The sequence below is a fragment of the Chelmon rostratus genome, chromosome 5 (genome assembly GCF_017976325.1).
Source record: "Chelmon rostratus isolate fCheRos1 chromosome 5, fCheRos1.pri, whole genome shotgun sequence".
Classification (NCBI taxonomy): domain Eukaryota; kingdom Metazoa; phylum Chordata; class Actinopteri; order Chaetodontiformes; family Chaetodontidae; genus Chelmon; species Chelmon rostratus.
Genome location: NC_055662.1, coordinates 16,084,421 through 16,102,943, shown reverse-complemented (window position 1 = coordinate 16,102,943; position 18,523 = coordinate 16,084,421). Strand labels below are relative to the sequence as shown.

Sequence of the window (18,523 nt, the reverse complement as noted above, 5' to 3'; positions counted from 1 at the left end):
GGTGCGCTCATCCAGGGCCAGCTGAATTCCCTCAAGCTGACTGGTTGATTGTTGCAGACTCTATCTAGAACAAACAGGTTTTCATGCAGCCGGCCGATAAGATGGGACATGGTGGTGTATTCACACTGGCGCCGCTGTGGCAGTCATTTGTTTCACACATTAACAGGTGAAGGACTTAGTGTGTGTATGCAAGTGTGTTTGCCTCTGTGTGTGTGTGTGTGTGTGTGTGTGTGTGCTCTTGTGTTAGTCAAGCTGTCTAACTCTGGGTGACCCAGACTGGTAAATGAACAGACGCAGATAGCACAGGGCACTTGAACAAAGATATTTGATGTCATTACAACACTGTCAAGAATGAGGATGTGGTTACAAATAATCAGATGATTTGTGTACATTACCAATGAAGTGTACTCACATGCACACATGTCTGCACACACCAGCATGCCCTCACAAGCACCCACAAACAAACATAAACATGTGAACTCAAATAAGCCAGACCTCAAGCCAGGAAAGTTGTGCCATTAAATGACACAAGCTATAGTAGAGGTCAATGCATAACTGGGATTCCACAGTTATACCGCTACCGTAATTTTAAATGCTTCAAGTTGTACATGTTGACCATAACTTCGTGCAGTATATGTAGTGCAGCTGTGCTTGTTGGCTTGTGAAAGAATGAGCAAATCTTGCTTAAGAATAGTGTGGGAGCCATTTTAACACCATGTTATTTAAATTTCACAGAGGGAACTCACTCACCTATAGTGTAACCCACTCCTAAACCCCCACTTCTCGCCATCCGAATAGTTCATTTTTTATTCTGCAGTATGAGATACGCTGATTACGAGGCAAACCACAGCAGGATTTCAGCTATTTTTCCTATTTGCACTTGCGTCTCAGTCTTGTTAAGGGTGATTGTCTGTAAGAAGCAACCTACATGGCCTCAATTACCTTGGGAGGCTGTATTTCTTACCTCCACCACTTGCATAACAAGGCGTGACTTTCTATTTGAGTGCTCTCATTGCCTGTCCCACCCTGGAGGCAGTCAGATAGTTATTCCTTCATCACGGGGATTTCCATGCTTGTAACACTGGGCTAATTACTATAGTAAATACTGCCTGGGCTGTGACTACAGCATCAACTGAATGGAAGGGGTGAGCGCAGGGGAGATGCATTTAATTAATTGATTGTTATTTGGAATCCTCTGCGAATGATTGGAGTCAGTCTGACACAACAGGAGAAGAGTGGCGCTATTTTTATCCAAAGCACCTTACCGGATAGCAACAGAGTGGATTTTTTAGCATGGATGAATCAGTCTGAACCAGTTAACATACTGTGATAGTGTGCAAACTTTGGATAGGTGCTGGGGTGTAGTGGCAGTGCTTCAGTCAATTTAGGGTAATCCGAAAGGAGCAAAGTCTCCTGTTCTGTTCTGGCTGAGCAATTTCTCATCCGCTTTTCATCCTTAATTCTTCGTGCCACTATATTGAGATTAAATAAAGATTGTGGTTGGGGGAGATATCGATTTTAGTGGCTAGAACGTTAGCTGATTCTCAGGAGCTTTTTATAGCCGTTAGAAATAGTTATACATTCCCTGGGATGCATTGTATTACATCTAAAGAGGCTGTATGAGCGGATGGCGAGATTGTGATCAATAGAAGCATTAATACTGTGTTTGCCCCTCGTGTCTTTCCTCTTCTTCCTCTTTCAGTGGAAACCACACCTATCATGAGTTCAGCTCATGGTTCAAAATGTGCTTGGCTAGCGTCATCATATGATGTGGTCATAAGAGTCCAGTAACAAAACCGTGGCGGAAGGTTAGTCATAGGAACAGCTTGCTGACTACAGTAGGCCTGCCATATGCCTCAAGTAAACAGAGCTAAAAGGAGATATTATTCACAGTGGGATGTAATGAGGAGCTGAATGCAGAGAAAAGGGGGGACCCGGCAAGTGAGGAGGCTTTGGTTACCCTTTTAACTGATAGCTATCTCTCAAATGGTCAGAGAGAGGAGCGCACCTGTATTGCAGCCATTTGTATAAGAGGACAAATAGTGTATTTTATTACCTGGCGGACGGCGGAACTTTATCCGCCTCTGAGGGGTTTTATGGTGGAGTTTGATGAGCAAATATGTGTGAGAGATAACATGCTTTAGACAAGCTTCTATGGCACTCTGACAGTTAGCTGGAAATCCTAGATGGCGTGCACGCAGACATGCATGCACACGTAGGTACGCATGTGCATACACACACACACTCGGGCTTGCGTGTATGCACACACAAGCAGTCGTATATCATAGACAGCCTCTCGGTGTCACAAGCACATTCAGAGCTACACAGCAGCAGGCACTGCCTCTGGGTGAAGACACGCTATGCTATGGGCTGGGTTGCGTATGTATGTGCCTCTCTGGTATCTGCTATCAGAGTTTTGGGCTGGGTTCCGTGTATCAAGTGTCGGTGGGTCGGACATGTGCAGGGAGTCAGATGACTTCGTGGTCAGATGAAGATCTGATCCGTGAGAAGCCGGATTCTCTGACTCAGGTTTTTCTTTGTTTGCTTGGCGTCAGATGCCTCCAGGACACCACAATTAAAGGATGAAAGGAGTTCAGCCAGGATGTTTGAACTAAGTTAGTGGATTATTCGATTGATATGATATATTGATTGATTTTCTTCGCCATATATGATAGCGAACTGAATTTGGGTTTATGAATGTCGGTCTGATAAACCAGCCGATTTAAATATGTCACCCTGAGCAGTGCGGAATTAATGTAAACATTTTTCAGTAAACAAAATGATGAATTGAGTAAAATCTGCAGATGAATCTGTAATCTGTAATCTTTATCTGCAAACCTACTGTGGACAAAATGCCATTAATGCAATGTGCTGGTGGTAGATATGTTAAAATATACTGTGAGCTGATGGAAATTTGTCAACTAGCAGACATTTAGTTATACGATATAAGCCAAGGTGGCTTTCTCTGTGTTATCTCTGACCATTGTGAACAAAAGCCAAAACAAACCACTTAGATTATTTATTATATGAATTGAATTTCCAGAAAATGTCCTATACGATGATATATATTTAGGCACAGAGAGACTAGTAAACCTCACACACTCAACAACAACAGAAGACGGTTTTTGGCACCATCACTCCCTACAACTCCACTGGGAGCACTAAAACAAGGTATGGCACAATATTGCTGCGTAATATAACACTTTGTCACACCATCTGTTGTTTCCAATTTCTTTAAATTACAATATGTTTGTGAACATCAAAGTACAGCCAAGCGAAGAACATTAAGTGATGGTTTCTAACAGCATGACTATTTCCTCAATTACAGATTTTGGCAGTGCGGTGAATACACCGCTTCACCCTCTTTGTGATGTGATGAAAAGGCATGTCACAGTGAGAGCAGGTAGACCTGATTGCAGGGTGTGTTCTGCGCTTCCTGGGCTGAAGCTACTATAGATCTGATTTTTCATGTTCAAACAGAGAAGAACATGATTCCACTGAGGGCTGCGTTGAGTGTTCAATCGAACCTATCTGACTGTGTTTGTGCCCACCCACCCTGCAGCCCGGGGATGTAAGCTATAGTGGTCAATCACAAAGAGCCATTCAACAAAACTTCCTCCCCCAAACAGATCAAATGTATAGATAAGAGAAACAAACTCGTGTTGGGTGCCCGACCAAATCACATGATATTTCCTCTTACTCTGTTTCAGTCGATACGGCCGTTCTTTTGAATGTAGCAGGTGTAGCCAGCCTGTTCCTCCAGCTTTTAACATATAGATGTGCAGGGGAAAGTATCAGGTCGCGAGAAAAAGCTGCAGGGTGCGAATATTTGTCGCCTCAGCTTGCCCTTGTGCACACACAGATATTTTGACCAGGTGGAAAATGTAGCGACATGTTTGGTAATGCGCAGTATGCCGTATTTGAATGAAAAATTGAATGACACATCAGTTCAGCTAGTTCCTTTCACTTTATTTTTCCCCCCTCTTGCTGTCAGCCTTGTTCTCGTCTCTTCAGCTACTGTACGGTGACTCATGCTAATTAGCCAGCTCTTTCTTACCCTATACAGACCCGCTGTCAGAATAACATCAATTCCCGTGGATAAGAGGATGTTTCTGAGAAAGAGCCCAACTTCCACCTGGTCTTTAGAAAAGCAAATAGGAAAAAAAAAAGCTCTCGTGAACAGAGCTCAGCTGAATCAGAGTTGCATTGACGCAATAGCAGCAAAACAAACATTTATTTACATGAAAATGTCTGATTTTAGAATAGGAGAAGCAGTGCCTGTGCTCCCCCTTCTTAAAGATTTCAGCTGCTGACATAGTGTAAGATTTGAAGTGTTTCTGTGAGGAGGAGGTGGATGAGGAGAGAAGAGAAATAGATCTGCCTTTGGTGGAGGTTGGCCTCTCAAGTGCACAGTATGGTGCTCTTGTAGTTGAAAGTGCGTGCATGTTTTCGCGTGAACATGTGTGCGAGTGTGTGTACATCAAAGTTTTTGTTTCATGTCTTTTCTCTGTGCTCTTGCCCGCCCCGCTGTGAGCTTGTGTGTACTTAGGTGTGCGAGAGCGAGCGTCTTTGCTGCTCTGTCAACCCCCTATGAAGTAAATATTGCAGCGCTGGGAAAGCAGACCCACGAGGACCCGGCCAGAGCAGCAGAGGCGAAACGGGGCAGACAACCTGCACACAGACCCTTCTTTATACCCCATTAATAACACAGTTCCACGAAGGACAGCCTGAGGCCGGAGAAGGTCTGTCAAGGTAGTTCATTGTGCGTTAGGAAGTGAGTTGTTCATATGGTAATGGCTGCTGGAGCGGGTTCCTTCGGAGCCCGTTTGTTTTAGTGTAAGTTGTAGTCACTCATTGAGGGGGACTGGATGGAATGTGACAGGGTGCACTGCTTTTTAGTTACTGTAGCTTAATTGACCCTGAGAAAGGCGAGTGAAGGCGGGGGAGAGGAGGGTCGGTGCAGAAAGAAGTAGAGGGAGAGAAAGAGGGAGGGGGAGGGAAATGGATAGAACAGTGGGGGGCGAAAACCGAAAGCAGAAATTGATAGAGACAGAGGGAAAGAAAGAAAAGAGAGGAGGCTTCATTATGGCAGAAGCAGCTCTCTGCTGGAATCTGTTTATCTGTTCAGTCAACAGGAAAAGTCTTATTGCACAGCACACTGAGATGGATTCCTCTGAAGTCCATTCTACTAATGAGCCAACATGTCCAGAATCATCATCTTTTTAATTATTCACTTCATTTTTATTTACGGGTCCATTTATGTTTTTTCTGTTTATTGCATGCTGATTCGATGTTTTATTTTCTAGGTCAGGGAGAGGCTGAGTTTTGTCTTTTCTCATTAAGCTACAGTCAGAATAACAGTCACAAAGATGTTGTGGCTCAGCAGGGAAGCATATTTGAAAGGTTTCTGCAAAACTGGGGTTTCTCCACCTACATGGGATCATGGACCTGTACGGGATTTGACGGTCTCCATATGTGGTGCCGTCATGGAAACAGATGCTGTAGAACAAGCGTCATACTAGCATCTCACGAATGACAATGCTAACATGGTGATGGTCAGCAGGTGTAATGTTTACCATGTTCATCATCTTCGTTTAGCTTGTTAGCAATTGCTAATTAGTACAAAACTGATCACAAACTGAGGCTGACAGGACTGTCTTTAGCTGTGCAGGCAACACAATTATGTGTTTTATGGCAGTCTGTTCAATGCTTTTCAATATTTTACTCTAAACCACAAATGTCAACCTTCTTCTGGTGCTAAATAAATAAATAAATATTATTTCTTGTCACAGAGATTTGAGAGTATTTCAATTTCGATTCTCTGTTTGTCGTGTACATACTGCAGAATTGACAATAAAGCTGACTTTGGACTTTGACTTAAAAGAAAAATTAGAGGATCACCTAAATGATTGGGCTTATCCTTCTGGGGACTCTGAGTGTCCGTACGAATTTTCATCCTGTAGTTTTTGAGCTATTTCAGTCTGGACCAAAGTGGTGGACTAACTCACTGTCATTGCCATCCAGAGGTCCACATCACTGAGATGGCTGAAAAAGATTCATCCAACCTGGTAACTTAATGCAGTTTGTCCTTTTTTTCCTGTTAATACAGTAATGTTTCCACTAAGATCATTAAAGTTTAATCTTATCTTAATGTGCACTCAGTCTCGGCTGCACCAGTCCCTTCGGAAGAGAAGGCTTTGATAATACTTTATTTGTCTAAGCTTTCATATTCAATGTCAAGCTGTTTCTTTTGCTAAAGAACACAAAGCTTAAAGTGGACAGATATTGTATGTGTGTGTGTGTGTGCGCGCCTATCTGTGTGGGTGGGTGGGTATTTGACTGTCTGACATTCCCCTGAAGCCATTACTAGGTAGGTTTAATCTGACAGATGTGATGGATGATGACACAGAAGCTCCACACACAGAGAGACACACACACAAACTCACAGAGACACACACACACGAATGCACACACACACTTACACACAGAGACACACACACGCACGCACACACACACACACACACACACACAGATTGTTGTGTGTGGGCTGCATTGTCACGTTACACCCTGATCTTTTCCTCAAATGTTCTCCAAAACACCAGTTCAAGGCCACAGACACACAGAACGAGTCAGATAACCAGTTGTGTCCCATTTTTCTATCTCCTTAGTATGAAGTCTCTGTTCTGTCTCCGCTCCACCCGGAGGTCATGAGCTAATCAAAAATGTAGAGACCTCCACAGACCTTGGTCAGCCTCTCCATTATTTGGGTTAAAGCCGAGCTGCGATCGCTGGAGCTATTTTAAGGCGCCGGCTGCTGCTTGCCCTGTACTTCCTATCTCTCTCAGTGGGAACACGAAGTCATTGATCTATTGCCTAGCAGCCCTCCTGCACCCCACCTCCACCCTTCCTCTCTGTGAGAACCCACAAGCATCTCTACCCTGCAGCTTTCACCTTCAGATGGCATACCATCTATACTGTGAGGAGAAAAAATATCAGCGTGAAAGAAAATCAGTTGGAAATGCTTTAAGTGACACCATCAGCCTCACATCACAACACCCTGAACCTTCTGAAAGACGTTTGTGCTCAGTGTTTGGTGCACAGCGACTGTGAACTCTAGTTTATAAATGAAAGACCCTGAGACCCTTGCCCTGTGCAGTGCATGGGAATAGAAAAGTATTCCTCGCGTATGTGAGCTGAAACAAAGATAAAATGCTGCCTGACTCTCCAGCCAAGCATTAAATAGCCTGGCTGAGCACTACTGCTGATGATGATGAACAAAGAGCGCCTCGCTTTGAGAGCAGATATTTTTCTGCTCCTGTTTTGCTGTGGTGCTGCTGTTCAGAGGGGAGCTGGTGGTTGTTTTTTAATATAATGACTTTTTGGAGTGGATCATTTAACTGAAGAGTGACTACACACATTTTCTGCGTTGGTTAACAGAGCTTGGGATTCGAGGCTGTTTTTTTACGGAAAATAAACAGTGAAATTATTGATTACTGTACTTCAGCTGTGGTGGAGATTTGGCATCATAGGCGGGTTTCCATCCAGATGTAGCACAACCACATTTTCATGAAATTTGGGAAAAGAAAATGCGAATTAATGTGTGTTTCCATCTACTACTGTTATACAAACAATAGGAGTTGGGTGCACTGAGAAGGCAGAAGAAAAAGGCTCAAGGAGATGGCGTGAGTAGAAGAGCGCCAGTCAAACCTCAAATGGTAAACCTTGTCAAAAACATGATGGAAATGTGGCATCTATGTTGGAATAGAATAGAAAAAACAGAATTTATTCACTGAGTCGGTTTCCATTGTACCTTGTTTCACTCTGTTTTTACTGATACATCAGCATAAAAACCTTTTTTTCTCAGATTTCTGGTGTTTCCACTCTGTTTTTGTTAATGCACTCATTGAAAATGCACATAAAAACAGGTAACTGGAAACTTGAAAGCACTTAAGGTCAGATAAAATTCTGTTTACTTCATGATAATACCTCACAGTGGGTTACTTCCTGTCATTTTACATGCCTGTTTGACCAGGTATGAGGTCATTCTGCGAGCTTCACCTGCTCTGGCTTGTCGGCACTCGGCTTGGTGACATTGGAGAGGAGGGTGAGCAGCGGGAGAGAGGATTGCTGGAGAAAACTGACATCCACAAATATCCCGCATTCATCTCTCTCCCTCTGTCTGACTCAGTCTCTCTCTTCTCTCAAGTTATGTTCCCTAAGCTCTCTTGATGGTCAGTGTAGCAGAGGTGAGAGGAGAAAATGGCACGTTAAATCTGGAGTGTGTATTAGTGTGCTTAGCGAGGGTTAGTGCCAGACTGTCTGCGTGCAGCTTAATCTCTCATATGAAAAGTCAATAGACTCTAACTGTTTTTCAAAGAGACACAGACTTAAGGGATGTTTGAATGTTACAATAGTTGAAAGCTAAGTATTTCAGATTAAATCCTCTTGAGTCTGAGTCAAGATAATTTTGACTCATGAAAGTGTTTGCCCGAACTACGGGCCGGGAGAAATTTGACTTTTCTGTAAATGCTTTTGTTGAATGTCATCGGACGTCTTTCAAACCCCCTTTTTCCGCTTAAAAGCTAATCCAACGCCAATAAGCAGTGGGGGGAGGGGTATGCCGAAACGATAATGCAACTATTGAGACATCTCGTCACTGTGACATGTGTTTTGGTTCACCAGCAATCGGGGTCGTTCATTCAAAAGTTCCTCCTGCGCCTACTCAATCACCACTTTAGTTTACATAGCCTGTCCCTCTCCCCGAGGTTCCTGCTGCAGACTCTCCTGCTATGTCTTTGTTTGTTTTTGGTAATGGATTCCAAGTTGCTATTGTTGTTTATGTCACTTGGTGATTGATGGGAAAAATTCACCTTCTCTTAACCCCCCTCCTTCTCCCCCAGAAGCCATCCTTGTATGTCTTCCAGGACGAAGACACAGTGAGACGAACAAGTTCCATCCTATTCTCCTGACAAAGTGACTCACTGGCGTCCGGATGCTCGCTTTTTTTGGACCACTGGGTCGTGCCTTTAAATCAAGAAGCAGACCCTTCTGAAAACAAGGTTGGATCTGTGTGGCTATGACAGTGTAGCCAGCAAATGGAAGACTGAGATTATATGCGTGGACGGTTCGGGGGTCCCTCTATTCATCGGCCATGTCACCCCATGGGGGAGGACTAATTGGTGGCCCCAAAGAGCCCCCTGTTTTGTCGCTCACAAAGACATCGGGGTGCGGTCGCGTAGAAGATGGGGGTGGAGGGCAGCAGCAGCGAGGACGGAGAGAGGAGCAGGTTTCCCATAGAATAGTTGGCTGGGATGGACCGGAGGGGGGCCTCGCCACTGGGTTGCAAGGGGACACACTCATTCACACACACACATATACACACTCTCAGTGGGGGATTCTGGTGCCAGTTGCTGGCCTCCTCCTCTACAAATGATCCAAGGCTGACCCACATAGTCAGCCATGTGTGAGGCTTCCCTTTATCCCACAACCCAGTTGAAACATTGAGTTATGGGTGTTCTCTGGTGCTCCCTGCCTTCTCGGCTGGGACTGCACTGGGGCCCCATGTGGGCTGACATTGTTCACCCCGACCCAAGGACAATGAAGCTGTTGGCTGGGCAGAGAGAGGGAGGGGAGGGGGAAGATGGGTGGAGGAGAGAAAGAAAGAGGGAGACATGGAGAAAGAGATTGAGATGGACAGAATGAATAATAGAGAGAGAGGGAGGGAATGGTTGAGGGTTACAGGTGGACAGATAGGAGGTATAGAAAGTGTTTGGGGTAAAAGAGAAAGAGAGATTGCATCTTTCGAAACAGAGAGGGAGGAGATAAGAAACTTAGACGACAGAGGTGAAGGGAGAGCGAAAGATAGGCATGAGAGATAGAGAGGCAGATGGTGAGACAGACAGCGAGCAAAAGACTGAGGCAATATAAGAAAGTATTGATTGCAGCGTGCGCTGGATGTCTTCAGCTGTCGTAGCCGGATCCAGAGCGAGGTCGTTAGTGTCTGTGAAGCATGGAGCCACGGACATTAGTGGCTCTTTAACAAACTCTGTATTGATTGGGGCTTAGAGGAAGACTTACATGTATACTAAGGGATAATGTCCTGTATGTAATTAGCACCATTGCTCTGATAGTGACATTGCGCAGGACGTAAGGGCCTGCAGTAAAAGGGAAAACCATCACTTCCAATCAGAGAGATTTTTTTTTCTTTCACAGTAAAAGCTTAATTTCATAATATCTCTCCCAGCAGTTTTTATGTGCCTTTTAGCCTATCCACCCTCTCCAGCGTTCGATCCAGATTCAGGCATTTTATGCGGTTAAAAGCAGCTGATGAAGCTAACGCTAATAGTTTATCTTTAAGGCATAAAGAGGATAAATCAGGGAGTGGGAGCGACGACTGTGTCATGGATCATTTAGCGCGCTCTCATTCTCTCCTCTCTCCACCATCTCTCCCTCTCCATTTAACCATGATTAGTGACTGGTCCGGCTCTCAAAGAGAGCAGTATAATTGACAAATGACTTCAGCTAATCAAGTGATTGTGGTGATGATTACTGAAAGAAAATGTTACCTCACATGCAGCGTAGCAGTTAAATGAAAAAGTGCAAGTAGTATTTTCAGATGCAGGAATTTTTTTTCTCCACGCCCACCGAACTGATTTCGCTCTTGCTATTAAGAGGGAATTATTCTTCGTAGGGTGTGTGTGGGGCCGCGGCACGCATGCATGCACGCCTGCCAACGGAAACGCACAAATCCATGCGCATGCTGAATAGAGTGTTTACATTACCCAAGACAAACAAGTTCATCTGTCAGATCTCTTTGTAGGAGTTGTACTTCTGAGGTATTTGTTTTGACGTTTTGCAGCGTTGGTGTCCACGGTTACAGATGAAAGATGACGCTGAATCCAGTGATAAAAGCTGCCTGGTTTCGACAACAGTCCTATGTATGTCAGCCGTCATGTTTTCAGGTAAATCTGCAGAGATCAAACACTTGTTCATGTTGGACAGTAAAGACTTTGTGGAAGTGTTAGGTGGTTTCTTGAATTTTGTATCAAAGGCTCTGTTGCAGTTAATTGCTTGTAGCATTAAAGAGCGTATGGCTACGTATTGATTTACACGCTTTTGTGTTGTTTCATTAAAGTTCTTGTTTTATTCTCGGCTCACGTTCCTACTTTTGCCTCCTGACTTGACTTTGTTTTTCGAGACAAAGGATTGCACGGCTCTGACTCTGTGTGTGTGTGTGTGTGCGTCCTCATATGCATCTTCCAGGACACACACATGCACACCACACCACACCGGTAGCATGTCATCAAAAGCTTAGGCTTAAGCACTGTGTGCACGCGGCACGTTCGCTTCTGGAACCCATTTCAGAGTGGGGTAAAACCACATGAAAGGTCTGCCCCTATCCTTCCGCCCGTACCCCCATCGCTCCTTTTCCCCGCCTTCCCTCCGCTGCTGTTCAAAGATTAGACAACTTTACTGGATCTTATAATCAGTGATGTCAACCGCAGATGAAAATGCCCAGCCAAATGCATTTTGATAGCTCCCAAGAAGAGAGAGACATATGCAGGCCATTACACTTTTTCCTCAAAGACAGCTGCTGCCTCTGGATCTCTGGACTCCCTGAAAGTCTCTGGCATAAATGGAAGGTAATTACCATATCAGAGATCAAGACTCTGGGCCCTGACACCACTTTTTCAATTACTCAGACAGGTTGTTAAGATGCAAATTCAACAAAATGGCTGAAACCCCCAGAGAGGGATACAGTTTCACACCCAAAGCTGCTTCTTGAGTTTCTTAGCTCATCACATTTTGAAAGACAAAGAGAGAAAAGGAAGGAGAGATAGAGGTTGGGTGGGGTGACGCAGGGTATCTATAATTCATTCTGTTCGTTAGCGTGACAACCCAACATCTCATCTTAGTGTGTTTTCATTTCTAAGCATGCAAAATCACCTCATTCATCCCCGAGTCAGGTCTCAGTTTGTGTCGATATCGTGCATGAAGTGTGTTTTTTGAGCGGCTCTTTCATCAAATATAAAACTGGGCTCCTGTTTAGCAAGTCAGTGTTTCTTCACCATTGCATATGAAATCGCCTCATTCAATTTTAATCTTTAAGTTTGTTTTCAGAGTTCTAATATTTAGTTTCCTTGGATGATGCTTTGTAATGTAGATGAAATTATGCAGCGGCAATGTACAGAACGGTGCCGCGCGTCTCCGGCAATAGTTATGCAAATCTGGGATTCTGCCTCCAGCACAGAGGAAATGATCCATTGTATATGTAAGGAAAGATGCAGTGATAATACATAGGGAGCATGTTCTCATGGCAAACTGCACACAGATGAAAGAAACATGTTTGCACTGGAGGACACAAGATAACAAAGCAGCTACTGATGCTCCATCTTAGACCAGAACTGGCTTGAGCTCAACCCCCCGATTGACTGTGTAGCTGACAGACCATCACTGACCTCCTCAAAACTCAGCGCTCTTGCTTCTGTGGACATAACAAGATATGAATGCTATGATGATATGAGCGAAACTGGGGTAGCTTGTGTCTCTGCTCTCGTATCATTTTTCATCATATCTACCAGCCACTTACAGATAAATGTTCAAATTCGCCAGCCGCTCAATAGTAAATCATTATTTTGTGTCTACCAGCGGCTTTCGCATTTCACCAGCGCTTGGCTGGTTGCTGGTGCTAATTCCCCACGCTGTTTCCAGGAGTAGAATAAAAGCAGAAAGTCCAAGATTTTTCATGATGTGTCAAACACTTCCTGGTAGTGTTTGCAGCTGAAACATCATTAAAGCATCATGTCTTCAGGAGATATGACTGGAAATTGTTTTGTGTTTCTTATGGCTCCCTGTGGAATAAATACGGATGCAAGTAGAGTAACAGTAACTGAAAGATCTGTAGGAGCAGCCTGGTTTGACTGGCGCTGCCAGGAACGCTGGGAACACTGTGTGTGTGTGTGTGTGTGTGTGTATGTGTGTGTGTGAGAGAGTGAGAGAGTGTGTGTGTGTGTGTGTGTGTGGGTGTCAGGGCCTGGAGGAGGGAAGTCTCTTGCTGAGGTCATGCCATGCAGGCCTCTCCACTGGGGCCCACCCTGCCTGGCAGCCACACACACACACACGCACATGCACACACTGGGTTTAGTGCCAGATAGACTTGAGGAGACTCCACGGCTCTATGTATGAATGGCTGTCTGTTAACTCTGTGTTGCCCTCATCATGACGGCCTCATTATGTAGGAGCTGAATTGTGTGTGTGTGTGTGTGTGTGTTTGTATAGTCAGAGAAAGAGAGAGAGAGAATGACAAAGACACAGTGAAGGCCTTCATGTGCGTTCATGTGCAGCATGTTCATCTACTATGTGTGTGTGTGAGTGTGTGTGGCCATGCTCCTGGGGTATTCCTATGTGCTGGAGTGCATCAACAGGATGTTTCTTCTCAGTGAACACTTCAGGTAGGATGTCTTCATCCAGTGAGGGAAGAGGACTCCCACAGTTTCTAGGAAAGCACTGAAGGGCTTATGCAATAATTCATTAGGACCACATTTTATGCACACATACATAAAGTTTGCTTGCTTTCTATTGTTAGTGCCGTGCCCAATTTTCCTCTTGACAATCTATACACAGAACTCATGCATTATGCAGGTAGCACAAGAGGACTAGTTTGCTGTGTGAGAAGAGAGAAAGTATGCCTCCATAGCGAATTATTAGCCACACACACATGCCACGTTGTTGTTTACACATTTGTACAAACTCAGAAAGAAAAGGCAAGAGGAATGCCATGATTGAGTGGTGTTTTTTTTTACTTCTCCCTTGCCTCCCTCCATCTTTCATGCTGCTTCTTAGAGTTAATAAAAACACTTTGGTGGCAAAGGGGGATTTATTTGCATTTCCATGCCATGCTTTCCCATGCCAGTCTTTGTTTCCCTTTCCGCAAAGTGTATCCTGTGTGCAGCGCCCTCTCCCTCCTCACCCCTACCTTCACCCTCACTCCTCCCACTCCAGTCTAGCACCTATCTCATTACTCCCATGTGTAGCTCGTCTGCGGCGCCTCCTCTCCTCACCCCTCTCCATCCTTTGCACATCCACAATAAAACACTCATATTTACACCCCATTCTTTGCTCCCTCATGCCCTACTTTCGTTTCCCTCTTCTCTCAAGTAGTGTCACCCCCCTGGCTCCTCTGTATCCCTCGTGCATACTCCCCTCTTTCTCGTCACCCATTTGTGCTGCTCTCCGTGGACAGAGCCCCCGCGGCCCCACTTCTCCCATTCACCCGCTGGTGCCATCGCGGCAGCATAATAACTTTTAATCGGCAGTCCTCCCTGTGCTCCCAGTGTTTCATTATGGCCTTGGCTCTGCTCCCCACTCAGGCGATTCTGAATGTTACCGGAGCCGCTCTCAGTGAGCTTATGCCAGCCTCCTACTTGATTAGAAGAAAAAGAAGAACGAGCGCATGAGGAGGGAGAATGAGGCGAAAAAGATAAAGACAGAAACTGAGCAAAAGATATATTTGCTCAGGGAAGAGTGCACTGTAGAGAAAGAGGCAGACCGGCAAATAATCAGAAAAGACAAACAGCATCTCCCAGAGAGTTTGAGCTGGCCTGAACGGCGAGCAGGCGGTAGACGTCACCTTTGCTTTTAAAATAGTTAATCTGCTCCTGGAGGGACAATGACTACTTTAAGTCCCTCTCCTCTCTCCCTCTCTCTCGTCTAAGTCCCTCCCATGAGCTAAAGCCCTCTGAGGCACATTGCTCGGATTAGCTTGTGTTGTTGTTGCTGCATCTCTTCAGCTCTATAGCACCAGCTCTAGATACAAATACAGCAGTTACATATACTGGGAAAGCCAGTAAATATAATAAAATCTGTGAACAGCGAGGGGTTGATCATTTGGTAATCTATACAGAATAAAAAGAACAGAGCAGGCAAATCCGGTGATGTTAAAGCTATTGAATATTGGCTAAACATAGCAGCGCACACAGCTTGAATGTGCATGCTCTTGCCTCATTTGTCTTTGTTACACTTCGGTGAAAAGCAGTTGAAATCACAGATGCATTGTAATCTGTTGATCCATCTCATGTAATTTCACATTCAATATGTGCTCTCTTAAAAATAGTATTCAGTGATACAAATAGAAGCCTTTGGTTACTCGCCCAGTGATGTCCTCTGGCTGCAGTTTCTATGTCAGTTCTCTAAAACTCTATTCAGGCTCTGGTTGGGAGGGTAATTTTTACCCTGACCCATCTGAAAAATGTAAGACAGCTGTGGTTGGTGGAATTCTGATTCGTACCATGCTGCACTTCGATGGCACTGTGCAGTGCACTGCACTGCTGTCATTCGACCTCATCGGATATAATGAAATGAACTGTACTGACATTTCCTGTTTTTTGAAATAGAGATTATATCTTGATTATAAAAGATTATCCTGTCCATTTGGATTAATGTGATGCACTGTATGCATTTTAATGATCTGATCATACACTTACAGAGTCACATGTAAATACACCGTAGGGACCATTCAAATAGAAACCTGTCCTCATGCCACCTTCATCTAGCCCTGTCTGCTAGACATTATGTTTGTATAATTGTAATTTGTTTTTCCAATTATGATTTGTACAGCAATGTAATTGCTGCTTGGATTATGTTCCCTGGCAACGGGTTTTTTGTTTTTTTTTTCAAGGAAGTGCGCACAAGTCATAGGGACGTGGTGAGTTAGTTGCTAAGAGCAGAAATTGTATGCAAGAGTGGATTTACACAAGAGCAGGGGAAAAAAATCATTTGTTGTCAGTGAACATTGGCTGATATGTTCACTATCAACATTATGTAACTTGGCAAATACGCTAATGAACAATGTTTCCTCAGTAGGTTCATAAAAAAACAATACAGGTAGCATTACATTTGTTTCAAAATGTATTTGCTTTTACAATTAATACTGTATAAAGATGATTTCTAGGAGATGGGGTGGACTCATCATGGTAATAAAATAATCTGTCACAAGTAAAAGTCATGTATTCAAAAGAGTTGTCATCAAAATATACTTTGATGAGTATCAAAAGTAAGTATCAAAAGTACAAGTATTCAGTACGCAGAAAGACCAGTTTCAGGATATATTATATTACAGGATTATAATTATTGATGCATTAATGTGTACATTGCCTCAAAATTGTACTTAAGCACAGCACTTGAGTAAATGCACTTGGTTGCTCTCCACCACTGTAACTGTAACTGTATGATTTTAGCTTGGAGTGAACTCTAGTGCGACAAAAAAGTTGTTGCCCCACTATGAAATGCAGCTGTCCATTCATGTTGATTTTATATTAAGGTCTGCTCTACTTGGCAGCTTTTGTCTTTGGAACCTGTCACCTTTGACCTCTCTCCCTGTCTGACCCTCCTTCAGCCAGTTAGCTGGGTATCCTCGTGGCATGTCCACTGCTATGGCACAAGGGGATTAGCTGCTGTTGCCTTCGGTGCTGTCTTGTCTGCCAACCAGTTTCATCAGCCAGTCAGCAGACGCGGAGGAGGCAACAGTGGACTTGCAGTCGAGTAATCTTGACTGGGCATTTCACTTCACAGGGGCAGTCTTGACAGCACTTGGCTGTCAGCTTCAGACTCTTGACAGACGTAGAAATGGTGTCAAAGGGCAAATCAGATGTGTGTGTGCTTCTCGAGACATATCAGACACGATGATACCTGTGTGTCCTGGACTGGTCAAATGGTTTGGATTCAGTGTGACATGAAAATGCAGACAGTGTCTTTTTAGATGCTTGTCGCTCGACAGAAAAGAAAAACGATCTCTCATGCCGAGTTTGAGAACATTGGCCGGCCTGCACAGGGAGCATGCAACGGACGCCACCTTTGCTTTTAAAAACAAGCTGAAACAAGCTTCAATTCTAAGACAGAAAGTGGCCACAGGGCATCCTCACTGGTCTCTGTTGTGGTACTGTTTGACACTCAGGAGCTCTAAACTACAGCAATATTCCCTACTGATTAAAAATATTAAGACTCTATAGACCATCACTGGTTGGATTGCAGTGGGAGACCATCATGGCATATCACACCCCTCTCTTTCTCCTATTTCTGTCTGCCTCTTCACAGTTGTCATCTAATAATTGCGTCTCCATTTTTTTGGATAGCAAAATAAGGGTCTGTGGTTGAACCTCCCTGCTAAATCTACTGAAATACCTTAGCTAAATCACCTCATAACCGTTTGTAGTAATTGTCTCCTAACCTGTCAGTGCGGGATTTTAATGCATCACATTAATATGCCACAAGAGAATGAATCTCTGCAGCATCATTTCACAGATGGCTTATCTTTGCAGAAGAAAAATGAAAATGAAAAATGAACTCTTCTGGAATGCTGCGCTGAATTGGTTCCTTCGGAAACTGCTGAACTGAAGTGACTACCAATTAACAAACCGAATTGAGAGAGAAACAAGGGTAGTGATTAGAGGTGCAGTATATGAATGTGTTTGACACATGCTAATGATTTTTTTCTATTATAGCTGAAGTTCTTATCATTTGGAGTGGTGCAGGCGTATTTTGGACTGCAGGGTTAGAGCAGAGTCCTCGGTATTGTGTTTGCAAATTTAAAAATTTAATGAACTGAAGATTATATTCTACAGTTGCATCAAATTTGATTGGAATGCTGAAATGCATTTTTATATAAAAAAAATCAACTTCAATTAAAATATAATAATGGGATTTGATATTACTTTGCCCTCCAGAATTGTGTTGCAGCAGTGCAGTGTGGTGAAGGCTTTGAACGAGCATTCAGGAAGATAAATTTACAAAGAAAAACAGTTATATTGACAATTAAAATGAAAATTCAAAACAAAAGAAAACATTTGGGGTCACTGTAAAAAAAATCAGGGCGGATTTCTCTTGAGAAACCACTAGAAATATTTGGATGTCATAGAAACCACCATCTGTGTTTTACATGATTGCACAAATGCAGGCAGGTTTGTCTTAAAAAAAAAAAAAAAAAAACACGTGTACAGAATTCAAAAGCTTAGACAGAACCCAGTCAGATGTAATGCCAATTATCCCATTGTTGCATTAGCCTTCTTTTTCAGATTTAGTAACAATACCATAGAGTTTTAGGGTGAAGATAGTAATCCACAGATCCCGCTGCACTTTAGCTTATAAGTCAATTACACAAAGACGAAGTTTGGAGGGTAAAAGGCTATGCCGAGTTTTGATTTCAAGGAAAACAAGCAGCTTTTGTCCTAAAAAAAAAAATCACATAGTGAAAAAATACATGAAAAAGCAACGTCATGATTGTGAAGTTTGTTAAAGTCTTTTTCACATAAGTCATCTAAACCTAAATTCTGGAGTATTTTTGTTAAGCCAGCCTGATCAGGGTATTAAGCCTTAGCATTGTCTGACAAGATAGCTCCTTTGCATTGTTTTCCATTTAAAAATTGCATGCCGTTGGAATTAAATGTACAAACAGTTAAATGGTTTAAGTTACCGGATGAGCAACTTGATCCTCTTATGTCTTTAGGGGCCCTAACTCTGTCAGTAAAGC

At 43.5% G+C, this 18,523-nt stretch overlaps 1 protein-coding gene across 5 annotated transcripts in view; it reads left to right on the top strand.

The window, feature by feature from the left end:
- The window catches only part of sema6a (sema domain, transmembrane domain (TM), and cytoplasmic domain, (semaphorin) 6A), a 106,676-nt gene that overhangs the window by 10,606 nt on the left and 77,547 nt on the right, over positions 1 to 18,523 (top strand). Inside the window, exon 1 of one of the 5 annotated variants that reach the window (XM_041936254.1) lies at positions 10,862 to 10,961. The exons of the other annotated variants lie outside the window; for them this stretch is intronic. The gene's annotated coding sequence lies outside the window, so the exon portion shown is untranslated. Of the gene's footprint in view, positions 1 to 10,861; positions 10,962 to 18,523 lie in introns of those variants that run through there. 5 annotated transcript variants of the gene reach the window in all.